This window comes from Protopterus annectens, chromosome 10.part0 (genome assembly GCF_019279795.1).
Source record: "Protopterus annectens isolate FY-2018-M chromosome 10.part0, PAN1.0, whole genome shotgun sequence".
Classification (NCBI taxonomy): Eukaryota; Metazoa; Chordata; order Ceratodontiformes; family Protopteridae; genus Protopterus; species Protopterus annectens.
Window position 1 is genome coordinate 641,193,631 of NC_056744.1, and position 18,302 is coordinate 641,211,932.

General features: G+C 42.5%; 1 protein-coding gene across 9 annotated transcripts in view; it reads left to right on the forward strand.

Annotated features, from left to right (window-relative positions):
- LRRC42 (leucine rich repeat containing 42) overlaps window positions 1–18,302 on the forward strand; it is a 296,973-nt gene that overhangs the window by 204,027 nt on the left and 74,644 nt on the right. The gene's annotated exons all lie outside the window — the stretch shown is intronic.

Below are 18,302 nucleotides of genomic sequence, written 5' to 3' on the forward strand. Positions count from 1 at the left end.
TAAAAGAACTAGGAAAAACTCTAGAAATGCTTGGACTATCCTTTCTAATGAGCAATAAGAGAAAGATGAAGAACCTGAGGACCATAGCAGTAAGAGGCAGATATAGTTAGAAGTGAGGTAACAGGGTGAAGTCTGTAAGCTGTATGCATGTTAATTTGGCCTCATCGAAGAGGAAAATATGTAAAGTCGTACCAAATTTTTTTGCCTGCCTGCCGTTAACCATTCCCCAGTGTCACCATAGTGAGAGTCAGCTGGAGGGGGGGGGGCTTCATTCAGACAGGCATTTGAGGTAGTCTGTGTTCCCCTTCACTGCTTTAGCTGCCCTATAGGGATAGAGAACACCCTCATCCTATTATTCTAAAGGTTTAGCTTTACCTTATCAGACCAGGGCCGCCCCTGTTTAAAGGAGGACCCTAATTTATTTATTTCTGTCCTTCTGACCAGCTGAGAGACAACCCAGGGAGAAAAGATAAAGAAAAGCAATATGTGATATAATACAATGAAATGAAGAATATAATACAACCAAGATATGAGTTTTTAGGAAGCGGTTGTCACAGTAAAATACTTAATAAGATATTAACAACAAAGTCAGCTATGTAATAGTTTAGTAAAGTCAAATTGTAAAAGCAAATTAGCCATTTTGCTTGTAGTGTATAAAGTTATTTATTCAATGTTTGTTTTGCATTATAAGGCTTGGTTGAATTTTTTAGTACATAAATGGAAACTGCGTGGAATAAAGGAAAAATTTTAGTGTTATCAGCACTGTGTTTGTGTTTGGCAGTAGGAGAATGTACTGATGAAAATAAGTTGTGTTATGCATTTCAGAAAAAAAATTATTGTGTCTTTCGGCTTATCCCGGTTAGGGGGTCGCCACAGCGGAACTCCGGTCCGCTAATGTTTGGTAGTGGATTTTTACGTGCCGAGTTACCAGCCCTGACACACAACCTTCAACAAAGGCATGCCCATTCACGCATGCCTCCGCACAGAAGATGCTTTAGCTGAGAATCGAACGTGACAATGTCTTGCTGTGAGGTGACAACACTACCGCAGCACCACTACCATGGGTACATGCTCTCCCTTTTATGCTCAACAAGGTCTGCATTTGTGTTTGTATTTGAGGATCCATCTAATCAGTGAAAACATCAAAACATACACGTTAGCCTATGTCGGGTTTTTTTTTTTTTTTTAAAGATTGTCCACTTACTGCCATGGGTTAATACCCTTGCCTGAATTAGTTGCTAACTGGAACATTTACTCATTTAGACAAGTATATATGTTTTTTTTTACTATATATAAAAAGGAATGTGCTTTAAATAAATTTGTGTTTCACCAACCAGACTGATTATACTGTCTCCTTCTTTTCCTTCTTCCTTAATGAATTTATCACCAGTAAAGAGTAAAATGGATATAAAACTCTGCTACGTAGCCACAAGTCCTGTGACCCCCCCCCCCACTTACCTTGGCCTCCCTTACCTTTCCTGCCTTCCGCTTACATGACTGCGACAGACTAGCCTGACCTGTCTATCTTACACGGAGGAGAAGGTGAAAACCTGAAAAAACAGGAAATTCCTTCTCGACCCCTAATGCGATCACCTTGTCGGTCACCGGGTTCCTTGAGTTACCTTATCTGACCCTAAACTGACTGGTAACAGCTCCTTGCTTTTATGAGGGGGTGGGTTGGGTGGGACAAGCTGTCCAGGTAGGGATCAAGAAGAATGACTTGGTTTGTTCCCAGCCTTGAATGACCTTCAGAGCTAGACCTGCCTGTAATTCCTTATAAAATACCTGTGAACCTTCTTCCGATAAATGAACCCCATCTTTCTCATACCTATCCGGCCACCAGACCCGAATGCCAGGGTGGGGAATGTACAACCCTTTAATGGCCTTTAAAATCTTATCCATAGAACTATTAATTCTCCGTCTCATTCTTTCCACAGCTTTTATGGACCTAATATAATGGCTTGTGGCCAGCATTCATGTATGCAATTTATCTTTCGTACCATTGAACTAATTAAATCTTTTATTGGTTGTTAACCAATATTATTGCCCCCTAGGTGTAACACAATGGCTGCAGGAGGTTTACCACTTCTCGCTGCTTGTTGCGCCCTTTTTTATGTATCATACCCATTTCATAACAACTTTTCACAGTTCATCACAATTCCTCTGGGCCACCTTACAATCTGCCAATGGGCCATTGCTGGGCTGATAAGTCTCCTGGCAACAATCCCTTGGGGCTGTCTGGCATGCGGAAGGTCCAGCTGAAGATCCTGTGACCCTCCCCTACTTGCCTTGGTCTCCCTTACCTTTCCTGCCTTCCACTTACATGACTGCAACAGACTAGCCTGACCTGTCTATCTTGGAGAAGGTAAAAACCTGAAAAAACCCATTGGGAAAAACAGGCAATTCCTTCTTGACCCCTAATGCGATCACCTTGTCAGTCACCGGGTTCCTTGAGTACTTTATCTGACCCTAAACTGTCTGGTAACAACCCCCTGCTTTTACGAAAGGGTGGGTTGGGTGGGACAAGCTGTCCAGGTAGGGATCAAGAAGACTGTTTTGGTTTGTTCCCAGCCTTTTCAATCCTTCCTCTAGCCAGCCCATCCCACCTTACCCTCCCTACCTATCCTGGCCCTACCTGCCCTCCCCTCTCCCCCACTGAAACCTGAGTCCGAGATGACCTGCCTCAGACAAATGGCAGCTTGCTGCTTGTCCCACCCAACCCACCCCCTCGTAAAAGCAGGGGGTTGTTACCAGTTAGTTTTGGGTCAGATAAGTTACTCAAGGAACCAGGTGACTGACAAGGTGATCGCATTAGGAGTCGAGAAGGAATTTCCTGTTTTTCCCAATGGTTTTTTTCAGGTTTTTGCCTTCTCCTCCAGGTAAGATAGACAGGTCAGGCTAGTCTGTCGCAGTCATGTAAGTGGAAGGCAGGAAAGGTAAGGGAGGCCAAGGTAAGTGGGGGGGGGGGTCACAGGACTCTTCAGCTGGACCTTCCGCAGGCCAGACAGCCCCAAGGGATTGTTGCCAGGGGACTTATCAGCCCGGCAATGGCCCCCTTGGCAGATTGTAAGGCAACCCAGAAGAATTGTGATGAACTGTGAAAAAAGTTGTTATGAAATGGGTATGATACATAAAAAAGGGCCGGATATCGACAGTGCTGTCTGTTGTCCTGTAGGTTTAGGGGAATGCTATGAAAGAAATAAATGGCCTCCCTGATATTCCTGCCTTGCACACATCTCATAATAATTGGTTTCTATTAGAGAAAAAGTCATTGACAATGAGGATTAAATGGCCGCAGCCATGTGTTTTGCCAATCATTGTCAATGACTTTTTCTCTAATAGAAGCCAATTATTATGAGATGTGCGCAAAGCAGGAATATCGTTGAGGCCATTTATTTTTTTCATAGCATTCCCCTAAACCTACAGGACAACAGACAGCACTGTCGATATCCGGCCCTTTTTTATGTATCATACCCATTTCCAGAAAAAAAATTATTAATGTGTTATTGATAATGATATGTTAATTTTCCCAGTCTGGAGAACTGTCTGATGCCCCTGCCCTGTGACTTCATAAGTCTTAAAAGTGGACCTCAGTGTTTTTTCTGATGGCCTAATTCCCCACACCCCCATTAGCTGACATGCTTACTGAAATGTAAGGCCTTTGACTGAACTATAAGATAATTGGACAGTGTCTGCCTCATCGCACAAACAGGGTCTACAGAATGTTTTGATTTACTAGACAAGGAATGTTGGGCTGTATTTCACACATTAGATGCTTAAGTGTGCAAGGCACAAGGCTTTCACTCCTGACTGTCAAAAACGCAAGCCAGCTGTAAAAGCGCTGTGACTTAAAAGGCATTCATCTTTTGGCTGGCAACATCAAAGGCAGTGTAGTGAATAAGGGTATGAGGCATAAAGGTTAAAGGCCACATGTGTAAAGCTAATGTGATGCAAAAGGCTGTCACATTTGTGTGACAAAATGCACAAAGTTTACATTCAAGGGTAACCCGTTATCACGGTTGCCTGTTGAAATTCTGACCAACACTGATAGTGTGAATGTGGAGGAATAAATACAAAGTCCATGACTGCCAATGTCATATTATTCCATCTACTGTAAGGTATAGTGATCTTGGATTTAGTAACTGGGGATTTGGGAGGCACCCCCCCACCGCATTTTTGAGGGTGCATGGTGAAAATAACCTGCAAAAATACTGCTAAATATGTATTTTTGAATTTCAGAAGTTGTGTTTTTCCCCTTCACTTTTTTTTTAAGTAATGGGACTTGCAGGATTGGGTTTTGAATTTCATGTAAAGAGCCCCATTACTGAGTATGTGAAGTAGGAAGCCTTCAGAACTGTTCTGTATGCCTTTCTTCCTGAAAGAGATAGACGTCCAGTGCATGTAATCCCAAGTAAAATAGCTCTAAAATTCTTGTAATGGCCACACGGCAAACTGTCAAATATTTGTTGATATTTTAGAGTCTTGCAGACTTTAAGATAAATATATTCAAAATTACATGATCAGCCATACATGTGCATAGCTTGAAATTATAAGTTGTCCAGGTAGTCTCCATATAATACACTGAGACATCTTTGCATTATGTATTATTTTATATTCCATGTCAGTATTTACAGTAGCCCTAAGAAGCAGTATAATGTGGCCAGGGTACCAAATGGCAAAGGGTGTTGCCCAGACTTGGATACTTGTGAGGTGGCAAAATTGGTGCTAGAGGTTTCATTTGTACTTTGTATTAAAGTTTCTTTAATCCTATAACAACAGGCATCAACCATGTGACTGTTATACCTCTGGAGTCCTTTGTGCACTTTCTTCAGGTTTACAGTCCTTTCTTGCCTACTGAATGGAGTATTTGATGTTACAGATAGCGTTTGTTTTATACATGGTTATGTTTTTCTGCCAAAACCATGACACTTGAACAAGTCTGATAAGACATTGCTGTGCAGTTCTAGCTAAGAGAAATGTCATCTCAGCAGTCTTGAGAATCATTCAAACATGCCTTTCACACACTGACTTTTCCTCATGCCTCTTCAGGATTCCAGCTTTCATTTACAGTGAATAAATGGAAGAGTTTTCACTCAACAGTTAGATAAAGCTTGTTTTCTTTGGAAAGAGTCTGTTGTGATTCGGCGCACATCACTTGTAATTTACTTTTTACCACATCACTTTAGATAACTTTACAGTATCTGCTGTAAATGTAGTTCATATTGTAAGATCATATGTTGTCTTTCCAGTTTGCCTCAACAAGTGGGCATACTGGATCTGAATGGATCCAAAGCTAGCAATTTAGACTTTGGCTCCAAAATCAAGCTCCTTTGCTCTCCCGTAATGTACCAACAACTGCCCTCAGATTTCATTTTCCATGCTAAATGACAGACACATTCTCCAGGACTCTGCTCTTTTTTTAGATAAGTGACTGTTAATAGTGTTTTGTCTAAAATGTTTTGCCTCTACTCTTCTGTCCCTTTGGGTACCCTTTTTCTATTTTAAAAAAATAAATCAAATTTAGGAATTTGTTTTTAGGAGTAGTAGCTCATGTGGTGGTGCTGCGGTAGCATTGTCACCTCACAGTAAGACGCTGACCGGTTCGACTCTTAGCCAGAGCATCTTCTGTGTGGAGACATGCGTGAATGGGCGTACCTTCATTGAAGGTTGTGCGTTAGGGCTGGCAACTCAGCACATAAAAATCAACTGCCAATCATTAGCGGACCGGAGTTCCGCTGTGGCGACCCCTAACCGGGAAAAGCCGAAAGACACAACAACAACAACAACAAGCTCAAGTGTATTGGGTGATGTTCATCATGTTTCACTGTTGCAGTCATTACTCTTGGGTTATCCTGCTGGCAGGCTACCCGCAGTCGGCCTGAATTCCGAAGTCTTGGTCTGGCGTCGGTTGCTGTTGCCCCTTCCCTGACGTCAGTGTGCCAGGGGTATAAAAGATGCAGCCGACGCCATTTTCTTCAGTCTTTTTTGTCGCACGGTGCCCGAAGCAGAAGCAGTTCGCAAGTGCTGGTTGGCCGACTCCTGAGATTTTTCGTGTTCGAATTTCAGATCTGAAGTCTTCATTTAAAGCCAAGTACCCCGTTGGGGAAACTTTTTTTCTTGCTCCAGACCAATGTCAGTTAATAATTGTATTTCTTGTGGGAAGCAAATACCTCATAAGAACTTCCATTCTTATTGTATTCCTTGCCTAGGCCCTGATCACGACGTAGCTAATTGCAGATTTTGTGCTGGATTTAACCAACGCACTATTAAGCGTCGGTACAGTTTTGCATTTCATTACTTTGGCCGAAGATTTAATTACACAATGTCGTCGGATAGCCATTAGACTACCGCAGTTCACAAGAAACGCAAGGAAAAGGACAGGCATCCGAGGTCCAAAACTGATGATGAGGCTTCTTCTAAGCCAGTCGCCGGTTCTCAGTGAGGAGCTTTCGCAGCCCCTGACGCCCGCTATGTCAGAGCTGCAGGCTGCATCGGACTCCCACATGGAGCAGACTAGGCCTCTGGAAAATCAAGGTATTGGACACTTGGAAAATATCCCCTCGGATGTGTCCGGAGCCACTGAGCAGGCATCGCTTCTGAGGGTGTTTTCAGGCCTACACAGTTATATATAAAACCGACTACAGCTCCAAAGGCAAAGACTAAAGCACCACTAAAGACAAAGAAACAAGTGCAGCAAGCCCATGGACAGGCCTCCATGCCTAAAAAACAGATGCTCAAAATGGCCAAAGACCTAATTACTTTGATCAGGGGTTCCCATCCCCCTCCTGAGAAGAGGCCTAGGCAAGAGACAGAATATGAATCTTCAGATCAGGTTTCCATTTCCTCTGGCTCTTCTTCTGACCAAGAATACTCTCTTCCTCCATATGAGGATTCTGATGCTGAAGAATCTATCCCTTCAGCCTCCCCTCCTGAGGATTTTTCTTTTGGGGAAACCCTGCATACCATGAGGGAGCACTTCCACTGGGAGAGCCAAGACTACTCAGAATCTAAGAAAAGGCTTAGAGATTTTCTTTTACTACCTCAGCACAGGCCTCTTGCTATCCCTCCTGTTTTAGACATTGTAGATGATGTATTTTCAGAGTCCAGCCTGTCCCCTGACTCTTTACCCCCTGCACCTGTTAAGCCAGACAGATACTACAGGGTTACAGATTCACATAAATTTCTTTATAAAAACCCTGCTGCTGACCTAGAAACTATTTCTCAAGGTCCCAAAGGAGTCAAGGCTTCCACTGCAAAAAAAACCCCTATCCCCTCTGATGGGGATTCAAGGGCACAGGACAGATAGGGGAAAAAGGTTTACACCTCTGCTACCTTGACTGTGAGGGCTTTAAATTGTCAATTTCATATGCTTAAATATCAGCGATACTTATTGTCACTGCTTAAACAGAAAATTTTAAATTCTGAATGTGCAGAAAACAAAGAAATGCAGGATTTATTGCATGCAACTGAATAAGTGGGAAAACATACTTTGCAATGTGGTTTTGATTCTCTGTAGGCCTCTTGCAGGGCCGCTGTTACGGGTTCTGTCATTAGGCGACATGCTTGGTTAAAGGAACAGAATCTGCCTGATCATGTTAAAGCAAAATTATTTATTTATTTATTTTTATTTTATTTTACATTTGTTGACCGGGCTAGTCTAGCTGGATATATGTCCATTTTCAGTAGAGGCCCGGGGAGAAAAGCTCCACACATAACATAATAAAGACAGACATATTGTTAATAAAGACATACAATAAAAATAGAAATACAAATCAACTTGTTAATAAAATCAATGTACATTAAGGAACTCAAACAGTTTAAAATCATACATAATGTTCGGTCAGTTTCAAAGCATTTTACCTAGTACATAAAGGTTATGCAATAAGGCATTTGCCATATAGATATCAGTTAAAGCTCAGAAGGGTAGAGAAGTAGAAGGAGAATGTAAGATGAATAATAGAGAAGAGGCAGGAGTCAGGAAGTGAGAGAGGAAAAGAAGGAAGACAGTCAGGAGGAGGTGGGAGAGATGGGAGAAGTAGGTCAGAGCATAGTAGGACAGCAAGGGAAAAGAAACAGGGTAGATGCTAATTATTAAGCCAAAAGAAGGGTTAAAGGTAAAGAGAGGGTGGGAGAGGGAAGTTAGCCTGCAGTACTACAAGAACAAAGCCAGTGGTTTTGGAAGTACAGTTTGATTTGTTGTTTGAAGAGAGGTAAGGATGAGATTAGAGTTAACTCCTTGGGCAGCAAATTCCATGCTCTCCCTACAGTATTGGTGAAAAGAGAGTCACCAGCTCCGTTGTGGGCCTTTATGGGTTTGGTCATAAGTTTACAAGAGGAACGAAGAGAGGTGAGATTGTTATAAGGGAGTAAAAGTTGTGATAGTATAGGGGTGTTAGTAGGTTGGTACAGTAATTTGTGGGCAATAGTAAGTTGTGAGATAATAAGATAGTTTTGTAGTTCCAGCCAGCCTAAGTGTTTCAAATTGAGGCAGTGATGGGTTCTAAAAGGGTTACCAGTGGCGAAGCGGGCAATGTTATTGTAACAAGTTGCTAGTTTGTTTAGGTTAGTTTTCTTGAGGTTGATGAAGATAGGAGCGACGTAAAAGAGAGTAGATATGAGATGAGAGTGAGCAATAGTAGCTCTAGTAGATGGGGTGAGAAATGGTTTAATACGGTATAATGATCCTATTTTTCTGTTAACTGATTTGATGGTGTTGTTGATGTGTTGGTCAAAAGAGAGGTTGTTATCAATGGTTATTCCTAGTAGTTTAGTTGTGGAGTCAGGAGAGATGACAGTGTTGTTGTTTGAGGAGATGGTGAAGTTTAGTGGAGAGGTACGAGTGGTGGGGGTGAAGAGGAGAAGTTTTTTTTTTTTAGCATTGAGAAGTAGGTATCATCTAGTGAACCATGTTTCTACTGTGTTGAACATAGTTTGAGTTAGTGAGATTAGATCTGAAGAGGAGGATGCTGAACAAATGATAGTGGAGTCATCTGCGTATTGAATGCAGGTAGCTTGAGGAATTACAGAGTGGAGATCATAATATAGAGGGAGAAGAGGAGAGGACCAAGAATGGAGCCCTGAGGGACTCCAATAGCAATGGGCAGTAAGGAGGAGATGTGGTTTTCCCAATGAACGGCTTGTTGTCTGTTACTGAGGTATGACGTAAACCATTTGATGGCAAGGTTATCAAATGAGAGGGATTCAAGAATGCTAATTAAAGAAGAGTGGTTGACCATGTCAAAAGCTTTAGAAAGGTCAATGAATAAGGCAGAAGAGAATAGATTATTGTTGCGATTGCTGTTAATGGTATCTACAAAGGAAAGGAGGGCAGTGGTGGTGCTATGGTGTGGTCTAAAGCCATGTTGACAGTTAGCTATAATATTGTGAAGAGAGGTACTGTACAAGTTGCTGATGAATACATTTCTCCATCATTTTTGCTAAAGGAGAAAGAAGAGCAATAGGTCTGAAGTTGGAATAGTCAATAGAGTTACCGCCTTTGTGTAGAGGGATTATATGAGAGATTTTCCAGATATGAGGGATGGTTCCCTCTTGGATGGTCCTATTTATGAGTATAGCAATTGGGTAAGCAATTTCTTTGGCTGCCTTTTGCAGAAAAAGGGAAGGGAGCTTGTCAGCAGAGGGGGTACAAGGTTTCAGTTTGAGAATAAGTTTATAGATGAAAGAGGTAGAGATGGGTTGTAGAGAGAAGTTGTAGGAAGAGTTTACTTGATTATTAGGAGGATAGAAGTTATTAGTGTTTAATTGTCTAGCAAGAGATTGAATAGTTTCAGTAAAGAATGAGTTAAAAGCATTTGCAGTTTGGAGAGGGGTGTCTGGGTCAGCATTTAGTGGGGAGGGAGTTTTGGCTGTTCCCGGTGAAAGGAGTCTATTGATTGAGGACCAAAATTGTTTGGGTTTATTGAAGTTGGTTTCTTGTAGGTCGCAGTAGAACTTTCTTTTGTCGGTGAGTATAGCTTTTTTGGTAAGATTTCTAAGTTGGCGAAAGTGAAGAAAATCAGAGCTGATTTTATGGGATCTCCATTTGTTCCAGACCTTATTTTTAGAGAGGATTATTTTTTTAGTTTCATTTGAGAGCCAAGGGGCTGTGTTAGATTTTATTCTAATAGTACGCTCAGGAGCATGTTTGTCCAAAATAGAAAGGAAAGTAGAATTAAAGAATAATACTGCTTCATTGTGGAAGAGTCTTTAAGGGGTTCCAGTTACAAGCCCTGAGTTTGTTTTGAAATAGGTCGATTTTAAAGTGTTTAGTAGAACGTATTTTTCTTATATTAGGGAGGTGAAGATAATCAGTCTTCTCTCTTGTAATGTAAGTTAAGCAATGATCACTGAGGTCATCAGGCATAGTCCCAACTTTATATGTGATGTTAACTTTGTTTATGAGAATCCAGTCTAAAATAGTCTGTTTCCTACTTAACCTATTAAGCCTTGTTGTAGAGGTAATGGTTTGGGTAAAACCATTTAGGTTAATGTAAGAGGTGGGATTGTCAGTATTAATAGTATTCCAGTCGATATTTAAGTCGCCAAGAATTATAGTTTCTTGGGGGTAGTTGATGGAAACCCAGCTGAGAAAGTCTTCTACAATTGGTATGTTGTTTCCAGGAGGTATGTATATGCAGATGATGTAAAGGGCTTTCTTAGCATTAAGTTGAAGTTTAGTGATGATGGCTTCCACCTTACTGTCTTGGGTTGGACAGGCTGAAAGGTTAGAGATATTAAGATGTTTAAAGTTTGCCCTACCCGCTCATTCGCAGTGGTATATTAACTGTATAAGCTCGCATTTTCTTTCAGTCTTTGGCGTCACAGTGCCTCGAAGCAGAAGCAGTTGCAAGTGTGGTTGGCCACTCCTGAGAGTTTTATGTTGAAAGACTGAAGTCTTCTTTAAAGCTAAGTACCCGTTGGGGAAACTTTTCTGCTCCAGACCGATGTCAGTAGTAATTGTATTTCTTGTGGGAAGAATACCTCATAAGGATTCCATTCTTATGTATTCCTTGCCGAGGCCCTGATCAGCGTAGCTAATTGCAGATTTTGTGCTAGATTTAACCAACGCACTATTAAGCGTCGGTCGATTTTGCATTTCATTACTTTGGCCAAAGATTTAATTACACAAAGGTGGATAGCCATCCGACTACCGAGTTACAAAAATGCAAGGAAAGGACAGGCATCCGAGGTCCAAAACTGATGATAGGCTTCTTCTAAGCCAGTCGCGGTTCTCAGTGAGGCTCTTGCAGCCTGAGCCGCTATTCAGGCAGGCAGATCCGACTCATGGAGCAGACTAGGCCTCTGGAAACTCAAGGTATTGGACACTTGGAAAATACTCCCTCAGATTGGCAGGCCAAGGTAGGCATTTGATGTTTTCGCTAAACAGTTATATCACACCGACTACAGCTCAAAGGGAAATATTAAGCCTTGTGGTAATCTCAGCTTTATGCCTAAAAACAGGCTTTAAAAGGCCAAGACCTTTACTTGCAGGGGTTATCCCTCTGAGAGAGGCCTGGCTAGAGACAGAATAAGAATGTCCAGAGGAGGTTTCATTTCCTCTGAAACTTTAGATGCCAGAAGATCTTCGCCATGGAGGATTGATGCTGACAATCTAAAGTCATCATCGGCCTGAGGGTTTTTTTTGGGAAACCCTGCATTGAGGGCATTTTCTATGGGAGAGGCAAGGTACTAGAGCTAAGAAAAGGCTAGAGTTTTGGGTTAGCTCAACAGGCCTCTTGCTAATCCCTCCTGTTTTAGACATTGTAGATGATGTATTTTCAGAGTCCAGCCTGTACCATGACTCTTTACCCCCTGCACCTGTTAAGCCAGACAGATACTACAGGGTTCCAGATTCACATAAATTTCTTTATAAAAACCCTGCTGCTGACCTAGAAACTATTTCTCAAGGTCCCAAAGGAGTCAAGGCTTCCACTGCAAAAAAACCCTATCCCCTCTGATAGGGATTCAAGGGCACTGGACAGATAGGGGAAAAAGGTTTACACCTCTGCTACCTTGGCTGTGAGGGCTTTAAATTGTCAATTTCATATGCTTAAATATCAGCAATACTTATTGTCACTGCTTAAACAGAAAATGTTAAATTCTGAATGTGCAGAAAACAAAGAAATGCAGGATTTATTACATGCAAATGAATAAGTGGGAAAACATACTTTGCAATGTGGTTTTGATTCTCCGTAGGCCTCTTGCAGGGCCGCTGTTACGGGTTCTGTCATTAGGCGACATGCTTGGTTAAAGAACAGAATCTGCCTGATCATGTTAAAGCAAAATTATTAGATGCTCCATTACAGCATAATACTTTGTTTGGTGTTAAAGCAGAAGTAGTATTGAAAAAAATGGAGGACAAAGCAAAATCTATGCACACAGTTAAGGATTTCTTACAGGTGCAGCCATCCAGATTTAGCAGGAACTGGCCTACAAAGAATTGGTCCTTTCCAGTGTCAGGCAGGCCACAAAGAGGCAGATGCAGACGCCCCAGAGACAGATCCCAGCCCCAAGGCTCGTACATGCCTAAACAAGGGGTGCTTCTACCTCCAAAAGCGGAGAAGACAAATCACAGCCATACAGGAAACAGTCCCAATGACTTTCCTCTGCCAGAAACAAGCACTTACCTTTTGGCAGCCCCCTAAGGGGGAAAACTAGCACTTTTTTCACAAAATTGGCACATGATCACCCAGGACAACTAGGTCTTGAACATAGTGTCTCAGGGCTATAGGTTCCACTTTCACACCCTGCCAAGGGCAAAAGGTATGCCAGACCTGCCACACAATCAATGGGCAGAGGCACAAAAGCAAGTTTCATCCCTCATGGACATAAGGGCCATTCAGCAAGTACCACAACAAGAGCATGGACAATGATTTTACTCGAGACTTTTCTTGGTGCCCAGAAAGGACAAAGCCTGGAGACCAATACTGGACCTATCTATTCTAAACACATTTCTGGACGTTCCAAAATTCAAAATGTTGACTCTGCAGCAGCTACTGCCCATGCTGGGCAAGAAGGCTTGGCTCGTAACTTTGGACTTAAAAGAGGCATACCTGCATGTCCCAATCAGGCAATCTTGCAGAAGATACCTCAGATTCATAGCTTGCTCAATGCACTACCAATTCCCTGCACTGCCCTTTGGCTTATGTACAGCGCCCAGGGTCTTCACAAAATGCCTGGTACCAGTAATTGCATTTTGCAGACAAAGAGGAATTAAAATATATCCTTACTTGGATGACTGCCTTATTCAAGCAGAGAACAAACACATTCTACTAAAGCATCTGGCGTTTGTAAAAAAAAATTACTAATTTGCCTGGGGTACACAGTAAACGAAAAGAAATCAAAACTAGTACCCTCTCAAGAGATAATATTCCTGGGTGCAAGCTTATATACAACTGCCCAGATAGCTTATCTCACGCCAGACAAACAAAGGCAACTAACTTCTTACTTCAAAATATTGGCAACAAAGACCCAGTTATCTGCAAGAAAAATTCTGCAGGCTTTGGGCTTCATGGCATCCTGCATTCTGCTAATTCCATATGCCAGACTGCATATGAGGAAACTACAATGGTATCTAAAAAGTGTTTGGACTCAACATTGCCACAGCCTGGAAACATTTAATTATCCTCATTCCCTGCCTGCAACAGGAGTTTCGATGGTGAGCACAGGCCTGTCACCACCACAAGGGAAAGCCATTCACTTTACCCACAGCCAGGCAGACACTAACAATGGATGCATCAGATTATGCCTGGGGGGCCCACATGGCAGGAAAATGTATTCAGGGCACATGGCCCGCAAGCCAGATGCATCTTCATATCAATCAAAAAGAGATGCTAGCTGTTCAGAATGCCCGACAGCTTTCAAGGATCTACTTCATCCAGGACAAGTACTGATAAAGACGGACAATACTACAGTCATGTGGTACATAAACAAGCAGGGAGGCACACATTCCTACCCCCTCTGCAGACAAGCCATGACTTTGTGGGACACAGCATTGACTTATCAAGTTCACCTGCAAGCACAATTCCTGCCAGGAAAAATAAATACTCTGGCAGACGAACTAAGCAGAAACCCCATGGATCCCCACGAGTGGAAACTGGATCCACAAGTCCTCAGCATGATAACAAGGAAATGGGGATGCCCAGACATAGATCTATTTGCCTCCCCTCACAACTGCCAACTACAGAGATTCTGCGCATGGAAAATGGATGTCTTATCCTTCAGCTGGAAAAACCTAACAGTATATGCCTTTCCTCCACTGCCTCTTCTCCTCAAGGTACTCGTAAAGGTCAGACAAGAGAAGCCAAAAATGATACTGATTGCCCCAGACTGGCCACACCAGCACTGGTACTCAATCCTAAAGAACTTGTCTCAAGGTTCAGCCTGGACATTGCCTCAAACGTCTCACTTACTGACCCAACAGAACAATCAGATCTTGCACAGCCAACTTAGGACCTTAAATCTGGCAGCATGGCGGATAATGCATAAGCAAGTGTTCAGCTAAAAGAAAAGCCCCAAACAGTCAAGCGCAACCAAGAGTTGCATAGCCAGCAATAGAGGCTGCATTGATTGAGATATTACTGTGAGACTATCTGCACGTCTTGCATTTAGCATCTAATACTGTGCGTCTAGCACGGAGTTAATTTGAGTAAATAAAGCCTGCCCAACAGCTAAAAACGCAGCCATTATTCAAGCGCTGGGTTAATTAATAATGTTAAAGCAAACCTCACATAGTTACGGCAGAGCTGCCGTGCAGCATATGGAACTGGGGATTAAAGCTGTCTTTATTACCCTATATCTAGGCAAGGTCCTTGATGTTGATATCTCAGCTAAGCTAATATGAGAAAGTTTAAATCTCTAGTTAAGAAATTAAGGCTGTCTAAGTTGATATCTCTGCTGAGCTAATATGGAGTACATGGGTAGGAAACAACAGCGACTAGCCCGGAGAACTCAACTGTATCTTGTGACCTGTTACCGCAGATAAGCTGGTAGAGAGCTGTAAATAAGTCTAGCTGGAAAGCGTCGCTAAACAGAAACACCAGCCAAGTTCCCAATAGATACGACACCAGTTTAGTACGCAACACCCAGCCTAAAAGGCAAGGGTAAAGGGAGAAGAAAGCGTCGCTAAACAGTACACACCAGCAAATAAACAATCAAGTTCCCAGTAGATCGCACACTAGTTTAGGGCACAACACTCATCCTAAATGGCGAGGGTAAGGGAGAAACCAAGTCCAACAATTCACATAGAAAGAGCGGAGTGTACAAAGAACAGTTGTGTATGTCTATTAGCATAAAAGCCAATAAGTTGGCTGCAAAGGGAGAACACGACCACAACAAGTCACATTCAAACAGCAGAAAATACAAAAACGTAAAAAGAACAGTCCTGTATTTCACTTAGGCATTCAATCCAATAGTTATCTTGCGACTAGCCCAGATTAAGGCAGTACTAACAGCTACAGCTGATGTACAGGTAAAGGCTGTAAAAGTGATGCTGAAAATGTCGGATAAAAGAAAGCGACAGCAATCAACACGTCCCTTGCAAATACGACGCCAGGTTTACAAGCAACACTGCATATGTTGTGAGTTCAAATTGAGAAATCAGGTACAAAAAGACACACATAAACAAAGGGGCCAAAAACATAAGACCTCCAAGGAGAGCACCAATACCTGCATGGGACCTCAATTATGTCTTGAAAAAACTCACACTGCCTCCTTTTGAGCCAGTCTCAGCAGCTGATATAAAATTCTTATCCTGGAAAACAGCTCTGCTCCTAGCAATAACCTCTGCAAGACGAGTCTCGGAGTTACAGTCACTCATGGCTGTGGAACCTTTTGTCATTTTCCATCCAGACAGGGTTTCTCTGAGGATGAACCCTACATTTATGCCTAAGGTGGTGTCCAGCGTGGCCCTTAACCAAACCATTCACTTGCCTACCTTTTATCCAAACCCACAGAACAAGGGTGAGAGACTTCTGCATTCTTTGGACATATACAGACAGCTACGCTTCTACTTGGACAGAACGAAAGCTTTCAGAAAGACTGAGCAACTTTAAGTGGCATATGCTGCAGGATCACAAGGAAAGGCTATCTCAAAACAGACTATTTCATTGCATTAGTTCTGCTACTCACAGCATGGCAAATCAGTGCCTAAGGCCATTAGGCCACATTCAACCAGAGCAGCAGCCTTCCTCAGAGGAGTACCCACCAAAGACATCTTAGAGGCTGCAACTTGGAGTTCAGTGCACACTTTTACAAAGCACTACCACTTCCCTCTCTACTCTAAATCCAGAGCTGGCTTTGCCACTGCAGTTCTGCAGGGCCTCATAGCCTCTCCTAATCCTATTTAGCCCAGCCACCCATCCTCAGCTGTGGGATTCAACCCAAGAGTAATGACTGCAACAGTGAAACACGATGAACATAGTACAGTTGTGTACATACCATAAATGTAGATGTTCGAGTGTATTCACTGTTGCAGTCCAGGTTATCCTCCCACCATCCCCCTTTTTTTTGCTGGGTCTTATCTGTACTTCTCTGTCCTATACAACCTATGCAGTGTATTTGCTTGTAGATGAAGGAAATGTTTACTTTAGTGCATGCATGTTTATTGGCATAATTTATTTAGCCTACCCTTTTGGGGGCACCTGACATCTGGGGCAAGAAAAACTGAAGAAAATTGTGTCTGCTGCATCTTTTATACCCCTGGTGCACTGACGTCAGGGAAGAGGTGACAGCAACCATCGCTGGACCAAGACTTTGGAATTCAGGCCAACTGCGGGTAGCCTGCCAGCAGGATAACCCAAGAGTAATGACTGCAACAGTGAATACACTCGAACATCTACATTTATGGTAGGTACACAACTGTACTTTTTTTCCTCTGATTCTTTACTAGTCCACGAGTAATCTTCCCTTCTGTAATAAAACATACAGTAAGAGCCTGCTATCATGGAGGACAGTTTCCCCATCATCTCTCTGACCAGTCTGATAGACATGGGCATCCTGGAGCAATGTAGCAATTGTCTCATGTATACTGACAGCCACTTACTCTTGAAGCATACTTTGTGAGAGATGTAGTTACATTATGAAATTGGAAGCAAGATTCTCACATAAGGGCAAATCGAATATCAAACAGGTTGTCAGCACAAACACACACACATACACACTTCCCACACTAAATAAGGACACAACACCTAAACCCACATATACGGAGGTACTCACTAGTAACTTACCAAAAGATCAGAAGCCTCCCAAATGGATTCCACGTACACACATGGCAATACAAAAAACAACCACAACATATAACACACACACACACACACACACACACACACACACACACACACACACACACCAGCGCCACAACAAATAAACCCGTATGACATAACACCACAAAACCTAATGTATTGGTAATAGATGACTCCATTATGAGACACACAGATGTTCCCCTCACCAAGTTGGATAAGGAGTGGGTTATGGTTAGCTGCCTGTCAGGTGCCAGGATCAGTCATGTCCCTCAACTACAAGTACTGGTATGACGACTTCATAATCCATGTGGGAGTGAATGATTTGAGATGTACGTCACTGGACTATATGGAGAGAGACATGACTGAGCTCTCAGATTGTGTGTCACAGGCAGGTATATCCTAGCCTTAAGCAGCATTCTACCATCCATGGATGATTCCATAATACAAACAAAATTTGATTGACTTTAACAATTGGCTTAGCTTCTGGTATCAGTCCAGGGGGATACAGTATGTGTCAGTGTGGGAAGACATGGTCGACAGGTCACACTGCTTTGCCAGAGATGATCCGCACCTGTCTCCTCTAGAATTTCAGATACTGGCAAATGCATTAGCCACCCTCTATTGTGCCTTTTTAGGCAGTGTCATAATAGCCAACTTCCCAATATAACTAAATCTTCTCTAGGTAGACTCACGGTACTGCTGCTTAATGCTAGGAGTCTAAACAAGAAACTGCACTTCCTGGAAGCACTTCTCACTTTGGAAGACATGGACGTCTGTGCAGTCACAGAGACATGGTTCAGAGGCACAAAAATCACCAAACCCATGCAGGGCTACATCGCCTTTCATACGTTCAGACCACAGATTGAGCATGAAAGAACCAGAGTAGGAGGTTTATCCATCTTCATTAACGTTAAGTACACCTTGAGACTGGTCAGACAGTATGACTCTGAGCTACTCCATTAACTATAGACAAAGCCCCCTAACACATTATAGGTAGCTATAAGTCTCCCTCCATGAAAAAGGAAAAGCATACTATATACCTGGTCTTACTGGAGTCACTTT